Genomic DNA, 8,466 nt, shown 5'->3' with positions numbered 1-8,466 from the left:
CTTATTTTTTGGGGGGGGGGGGGGGGGGGGTAGGTAAGAAACACCAAAGTGAAAACATCTTCAACCTTGCTCTTGTTTGATCTCGGATGGTGTTGCATTTAATATGTCGTCACACTGCTAAAGGGCCCTCAAGGGGGGACGATGCACTTCAAATATTTTTTTATTTTTAAAACAATTTGGATAAAATTTGCACAGTTAATGTGCTCTTACCAGCCGATTCCAAAAATGCTATTGGTTTTTTTCCTAGGATAACTATTTTTCATGACATCCAAAGCAGAATGTTTTTTTGTTTAAAGCCTAATTAAATAATTAACAGAAACTTGCATGGTAAAGCACAGCACACGGAATCGATTCTGAATGTTCATGGTTGTCGTAAGGTATAAGCCATTGTTTTAGGCCATTTGGAAGCGACGTCATAGGTTGTCAAACTTAGTAACAAAAAATGCTCACCTTGATACTAGAACAAAAGGTTAGTCTTGAAAATTTTCTCAAGAAAGTATTATAAAAAATTTACTTCTTGATGCACCACATCTGTTTATTACTAGGAAAGAAAGTTATAGCCCAAGTAGAACAAAAGATATTACTATGGCAAACAGAAAGAACATGAAAATTGTTGCTTCGAGAAATCAAGAAAAAACGTTCCAGCACATCTTTACTGCAGGAAAAACAACTATAATTCATCAAAATGCACCAGAAGTGCAGTCTGAGTGCATCCTGGTTTTCCAGTTTTCCAAGTTCCAGTAAATTTCTTGCTGGAGCTGATAGCGCAGTGGTGGTCTTTCTCTCTTGGAGCCAGTGCCTGTAACAGACATGTCCATCTGTCCCAAAATTGCAGACGTGGAATGGAGAATTCCGGTGTTAAAGCGCAGCACTGCTTGTCCTACAGCCGCTTCCACTGCGAAGAACGGTGCATGTTTCACTTTTGAGGCCCAACTCCTAATTACCGAATGCAAGCTCTCATTGGAGTTCTGTTTTGCCTCATTGGCATCTTTCAAGCAAAGCCTTTTCTGACAAGCGGGTATAAACAGGTAGCAGTTCTTCTGTGACATCTTTTGGTAGATTGTAGTCTCGGTTCAGGCTCTCCCTTTGCTTTTGCAGCATTATGCCGACACCCTGAACTTTCACTAGCTGGGCACAAGCTGTGGTCTGGGCATTCAGCCGTGGATGTGACGTGGCGGTGCGTGGCCATGAGAGCTCTTTGCACACTGCAAAAGAGTAGCGCTGTTTAGCACTGTTTTTTATTGCTCGTAATCTTTGCACACGTCCCACATCACCTTCACGGGACTTCAATGCCCGACCATAGTATGTGCACAGCCTGGTTATCAGTTCGCCTGTCAGCCTGCCTCTTCCACCAAGGCCTTGCTTATTCTCGCATCTGTGCTTTTGCACCAGGTTTCGCAAGGCTGTCCCCATCCGTTGTTGCACATGGTTTGTACAGTCCTCTTTCACCTCAATATACCCATAGACTTTTGCCTTTGAATGGCAGAAAATGTTTTGCTGTCGCCATCACACAACATGTTTGTGCAGCGTAGGCCATGGCATTCGAATGGTCTCAAAAAAGAATCAGAGCCGCCTCCACTTCCATTTGGCCAGCTTTGCTATCAGTGTTTTTCTGGCATTTACCTTTATGGCTTGAGCTCCATTCTTCGTAGCCATCGGCATCTGGCTGTGGGCCTATTTCACATGCTAAGCAATAGATGGGCAAAACCACCCAGTCAGATATACCCACTGAATAGTTCAATCACTGTGCCAACACTGATGAGGGAAGAGTGGCCGTGCGTCATCCCCGTGCCATCGTAGCTAGCGGTAATATTGCCTCTGTGGCCAAAGCATAACTCTTCGTAAAGAGTTGCAACTTTTGCACATTTGCTCATAGTGGCATACGCTGCTTGCATGGAAGCGGGTGCCAACTTGTTCTTTTAAGGCCACTGGTATGTCTTGTGGTGCATGACGCGGTGAGAAATTGCCATTGCAGCGAAAATAGTGTTCATTCTCGTCTGCCCATTGCCAGTGGCCACCATCGCTCTTGCGGCAAGAAGGTTCACCTTGACTGGGTTGCACGTTTTTGTGCTGTCCACCCGTAGCCAGGTCCAGTCATTGGCGATCTCACTGCAGTTCTCATAGTTAACTGACAGCTTGAGGGCAAGTCCATAATCACGATTACCTCTGATGATCGATGCAGGTTTGCAACGCACATTGCAGCATAAAATTCCAAGGAGCAAGTTGAGAACACAGAGATGCACTATTATCTACAGAGCGGCACAGTGCTGCGAGTCAGGTGCTGATGCCTCGCTGCAAGTCTCGAAGGGCTCTATTTTCCGCACGGTTGCCGGGGCCGACGAAAGCCGTTCGAGCGTCACTTTTTCACGGCACACTTTGCCTTTCTTCACTTCGGCATCCGTCAACACTTTGTCATCAATTCTTAGACGACTGAAGTTAGCTTCAGTCAGTGCTTCAGGGCTGTTTGAGCAGCATCACTGGTGGAGGCAATGCGATCAGTCTCAAAGCTATCGCACAGTTGCGGTGCATCGATGCTTCATTCCCCAAAGCTGATCAACAGCTGTGATAACTGCTCAGGCTTCCTCCAGTGACCTTTCCATTTTTTCTTACCAAGAGTATGATACTTCTTCGCATTTCCAGGCATAGTAACACAATGCTCTGCCGAGATGTAATGCGTAGTACATGCAAGCCTTTCAAAATGGCACTGGGCAGCACAAATTCATCAAGACAGCTGCTCCCAGCCAACTGGGTAGCGCCATTTTGGTCATGCGCGTCGGCTAGCCAATAACACTGGCCACTGCTCTTCATCTCTTTGGCTCATTCACACCAGCGACTTGAGGAGGTCACGTGACCATTTGCGACTCGCGACCAAAAAGCGACTGAAGGCAACAGATGTTCACACCGACAAGCACGGCTGAGCGTGACCCACAAGTCACAATCCCGGAGATTATCATTCTCAGTGAGAACTCTCGGAATTTACGTGGAATTTGCCGCAACACAGGAGCAGGCCGGATGTAGACACATGAAAGATCACTTCCGGTATGGCGCTGATTGGTTTATCAGTTTGCGACCACTCGCGCGACCGAAAAATCGAGCAGCGAGCGACTGGCCAAAAATGGTTGCTTTTAGAGAAATGCGACCATTTGCGACTCGTCACATTGTGACTGGTCGCTTTGCGACCAACTTGGACGCGACCACTGTCAGTCGCTGGTGTGAATGAGCCTTTAGGCCTTGTCTTTCGTCCAGAGAAGACACTCTGAGTTGCTTACCAAAAAAAAAAAAAACACCCAAAGTGTGCGCTTTCGAACGAGACCAAAATGGCACTGATCGAGCATGTAGTTCTCGCGCAATAAAGAGCTGAAATCCTGGGCTGCCTCTGCTCAATTGGAAGAGCTGGGCACTCAGTTTTCGTTTTTTAAACTCTGATCACACTGGAAGTTGATGGTATACGGCTATGAAAATTTGTAAATAGGTGTGGAAGGAAGTCGAGAATGTAGATATAAGGTCAGCAAAAGTCGGTTTCTTTGAACGATTTCGGTTCCAAAGTGCCGCGTCCCCCCTTAAACATATTCGTGTACATATGTTGCTTGAGCACAGTGCGCACTGAAGTACGTACAACTTTCTGAGAAAGCAGTGTATGCAATTTGAAGCTCCGGATAAGACAAGTTTAACTATTCCAAAACGTCTTGCCAGAATGCCATCACAAAGAAAAAATAAGTCAGAAACATTTATAAGATGTTAAAATTGTGACTAAGCCTTGACCATATTTATTTCAAAGTTTTCTAATGTTTTAAAGAAACTTCTGCAGGATAAGCACAGTATAGTGGAGCTATCAGTATATGCTATCAAGAAAACAGTTCAGGGGCCCTTTGTCAGTGTGGCATTATTAACCTCACTTGTGGTTTCTCACTGCCTTTTAAGAAAGGGAAACCATAGCACAAGGTATTTGACAGTAGTACAAACGAAGTACACCCGAGTACTTAGCAGAGCCACTAATGACAGTTTTATAGTTACTGGTCTCCTGATGTCTCATTAGTATGCATATAGCAGTCAGCACTATTTGATAATGAATGCTTTTTACTATCTTTTATATTGTGCTTTCTCTTGAAGACATTTCCATAATTGCTTGACACATAATGGAAACAAAGGTGTTATGAACAGTATTACTAGTCATTGCAGATGAATGCTCATAGAGAAGTTTATTATGTGGAAATTTATTTACATTTTAGTGTTATAGTGCACATTTTCTATTTCATACTTGTGATGACTAGACCGAACAAGTGTTGTGCCAATTGCATTTGGCTTGATGTCTAGAGTTTTTTAGACCTATACAATACCATAATATACACTCTTATACACCAATATTGTATGTATATGTGTACGTTGTCAAATTTATTTACCATGTTCTAAGCTGCATAGTGTGCATTTGTTGAATGTTAACTGTTGTCACTGTGGTGTGCACGTCAGTTTGTTTGCACGCTGTTGTTAAGGTTTGTTTTCGATTTTACACTGTTGCAATCTTTTACACATGTTGTGGAGGAATGTGTCTAATATAAGAATTTGCATAATAGTTGCCATAGTTGCCAATTTCCCCATTTTTATCCTTGCAAAGCAACATGCTAACAAGGTTTACTTATCCAACACCCACATACTTTTGAACAAGAAACAGTCCGACAGACATATAGAGACGGACGAGAGTTGGTAGCAAGCACCAAATGCCCTTAAGAGTGCTGCGAATCATTGTTCATTGCCAGCAGAACATGTAGTGACGGCTATCTTGTCCAGCTGTTGTTGCCCGCTGCTGTCTGCAACAGTTCTGTGAGCATGACATGTTGGTGTTGAGAACTTTTAAGCTCTAAGCTTCCAAACTCATGAAATGCTTCTTGTCTCTTGATGCCAAATGGTATCACATATATGCAGATTTATGTCTGCTTAGTAGAGGAAGTAGCCTCTTTTTTTTAGCTGAATTATTCCCTTGCCGCTATTTTGATCTATGATTTTTTAAACCTTGCCAACGGTATTGCAGCATGGAATAACAAAGTGTTACACAGAGCAAGAATTTTTCAGGAGGTGAAACAGTGCCGTCACCCACATCCCAATGTTGTCATAGTGCAGGGCGTGGCATCGAGGTTCCATCTGTTGTGCAGAATTTGCTTGCGGCTAAAGGATACATGCGCCAATTCAAGGCCATTTGCTCTTGCCACTAGTTCACATCAAGGGTGGTGCTGTATTCTTGCACTGGTGCTGTATTTTACAATAATAAACTTGCAGGAGGATTTGGCCATAAGCTGTAATGCAGAATATGGATGAGCTGACATGGTATAGGGAGCACTAAAAGAGCTTTTCCCCATTGTTTCTGCAGAAGAGCAAATAAACCTGCAGGAGGATTTGGCCATAAGCTGTAATGCAGAATATGGATGAGCTGACATGATATACGGAGCACTAAAAGAGCTTTTCCCCATTGTTTCTGCAGAAGAGCACTTAAATCGTGCCATTTAAATGAGGGCATTATGCCTGACATGCCACCTGTCATGCTGCACTGGAAACATTGTACTCCTCCCTTGCCTCACAGTGACAATATCGGGCTGCTTGAGCATGCTGACAGGTTCCTCCTTAACACTTCTTTACCCATTATGCAGTATGAAGAGCTGGTTTTGTGACACGTCGGATACTCCATTTTTATCACACGCCAAAGAAATAATATAGCCACGAGAAAATCACAGAACGGTGTGCTTTCTGGTCACTATGGTCCTCTTGTTGCCGCAATGAATGCTTTGACGGCCTACCTTCCTACGGGGGGTGAATCTGCCAAGCACCCTGATTATACTGCATGATTTTGTTCTGCTTCAAAGAAACTGTATGTCGTAAACACCAGTGACAACTTTCCCATGTATTGGTATTTAGGGCATTCAAATTTGGCACATCATTTCTGTCTTCCAAGCTTTTTTTCTTTTTTAAGGCAACATTGCATTTACTATTGCGTTCAGTATGAGCTACAACACATAAGCATGTAGCCAAACACTCTCCCAAGCTAAATACTGGTGCCGACTGGTGCTGTGTTCCCAAATTAGAGAGGGTTCCGCTGTTCTTCGTTTTGAACATAGCCCATTTATGCCTGCTTTTGCACTCTTCCCCAGACTTGAAGAAATCTGTCCCACGAAAATTATCAGAAAAGACCGGTGCCCACCTTTTGCGCAAGGTGCGTGTCATACATGCAACTGGAAAAGACTGCTGTCACCTCAGAATTTAGTGCTTGATTTATCGTCCCTCGATCCGTCATAACACAGGTTTCTGCATCACCACACGATGCTTACATTTGCCCTTCCTCTCTTTTCGCATGCAATCGCAATACAAACGTCACTGTAAGCTTCCTCTATCTTATCTGCAATGTTTCACCACACAAAAAAGTGGCCACCATCTGTCCTAATTATTTTCTTCAGACCAAGATTTGGGAGAGAGTGAGAGCAGGGGCAATGTTCGAAGCAATAACCATGCAACCCTCTCTCTTTAAGTCAGGGACGCCACACCAATCGCCACCAATATCTAAGCTAGGGGAATGTGACAGTACCCACGACATTATTTACAATGGAGCAAACTTGTGCTGCTGTGCACCTCTGTGAACATTCAAACATGTGCCCCCAAGCAGGCCAGAATGTTGTTGCTAAATACTAACAATACAACTTAGTATTTACAGATGAAGAACTCCTCCTTCCCTGTTGCAACATGGTGTGCAGTTACCATGTTATATCCTACACTGCTGCTCAGTGAAGAACAGCACCTATTTTCTCCCTAGTTTGCTTTCGTGCATGCATTGTAGAGAATTCCAATGTTTCGCCTTCCTCCACTGTCCAGCTTTTGCAAGACCAAAACCAATAAGGACAGCTTGCGAATGGATGCACACGCATTAGTTTTCAACTGTTTACTGCTTGTGCACTTTTGCTATGACACTCGCTATAAACTGTTCTGCCATTAATCCCTTTGCAATGGGTCAAGCTTTCCTTTGCTCGGTACTAGAAATTTCAGTGCTTCCTCACTTGGTGAGGTGTACTGCAGCAGCCAGAAGGGTTATATATGCACAGTTTATCTAGCTGGAAGCACTTCCACCAGCAACTAGTCTTGTCATGTTGAGGCAGTCACCACATTGCTTGATGTGCTAGAAAGATGCCACTTCAGGCAGATGGCATGCGCTGCTTGTTGCACTCTGTAAATGGCACAGTTCATTGGCCAGCATGGCTAACTGGCACTTGTTTTCGTATACTTAATATGCCACATAAATACTATGACCTGCTGTGCCAGTTCAGTATCAATGCCATTTTAGCATAGATAGCATGATGTCACAGATGGATGGCAACCATATTCACATAGGCATAAAATGCAGAAATGTATGCGAACTGATGTTTCAGTGCATGTAAAAAAAGAACAAACTGTGGTTCAATTTACACTAGGATTTGTAATAGCACGCATCATTAGAAAGATGAATATCAACAACTATTGTTGCACAATGAATTTGGAAGGAGGTGTAACAGGGTGCACAGTTGGAATACAGGTGGAGAAAAATCGGACATACAGATTGGTTGGCCTGAGTTAGTGCACTCTGGCCTACTTGCTAGTTGGACACACCTGTCATATCGCATGCTGTACGTGCCTTGTTTGAAGGTTATAAAGTGCCAGAAAGAAATGCCAGATATTGTGACAAACATTTGATGGAGATGTTTGCCACTGGCTGAGTCATTGCAGCATTTTTGGAATTGCAAAGCATATAGGAAAAATTATAAACCTTTCAAGTACACTTGTGCAATTGTCACAAATGCCAAAAGCTGCTGAAAATTTTGTCAAACAAGTTTACGAACTGGCAATAAACTGTTTGTGATGTACGCACGACTCCATTTGGCAACTTCCTGAGTGCTCCCAATAGAAATGTTTCTTGTGTGAGCAGTCTGTACTTGCAGACTGCTTGTCTATGATGTCATAATAGAACAAACACATTCACAGCTTTCAGAAGGCAGCTGTAGCCAAGCATGCCAAGTTAAGGTGCAGCTATCACATGTTAGTGGTACCCGAGCTTAACAGTTTGTGGCAATGACAGTGGAAGCCACCCTTACATGCTGCAGCAGAGCAGGCATTCTTGACGTGTGCTCTTGCACAGTGAATGTGAACATGCTGGAACTGACATGTCAATATAATCGTTACCTTGAAGGAGATGACATTAGAGTGTGTTAGCATAGCATTACCATTTTGCCATTTCCATTACCAATACTGGCTGCCATGACTGCGCATGTATGCAGTTACTGGGCTTTTTTAAGTTTACAAGGATGATTGCCGCTGTTTAGCATCATTGTGTAACAACATGGCAGTGCCCAGGCTACCCACTTCAATCTTAATTCGCCCGTGTTACTTTTTCCTGTCATGACAGCAAGAAACAAATAGGAAGCACGTTAATTGCTTAGTCTCATCTCATGCTGAGAA

Source organism: Dermacentor albipictus, chromosome 1, assembly GCF_038994185.2.
Source record: "Dermacentor albipictus isolate Rhodes 1998 colony chromosome 1, USDA_Dalb.pri_finalv2, whole genome shotgun sequence".
Taxonomy (NCBI): Eukaryota; Metazoa; Arthropoda; class Arachnida; order Ixodida; family Ixodidae; genus Dermacentor; species Dermacentor albipictus.
The sequence above is the reverse complement of the archived record's forward strand: the minus strand, read 5'-3'. Positions refer to the sequence as shown.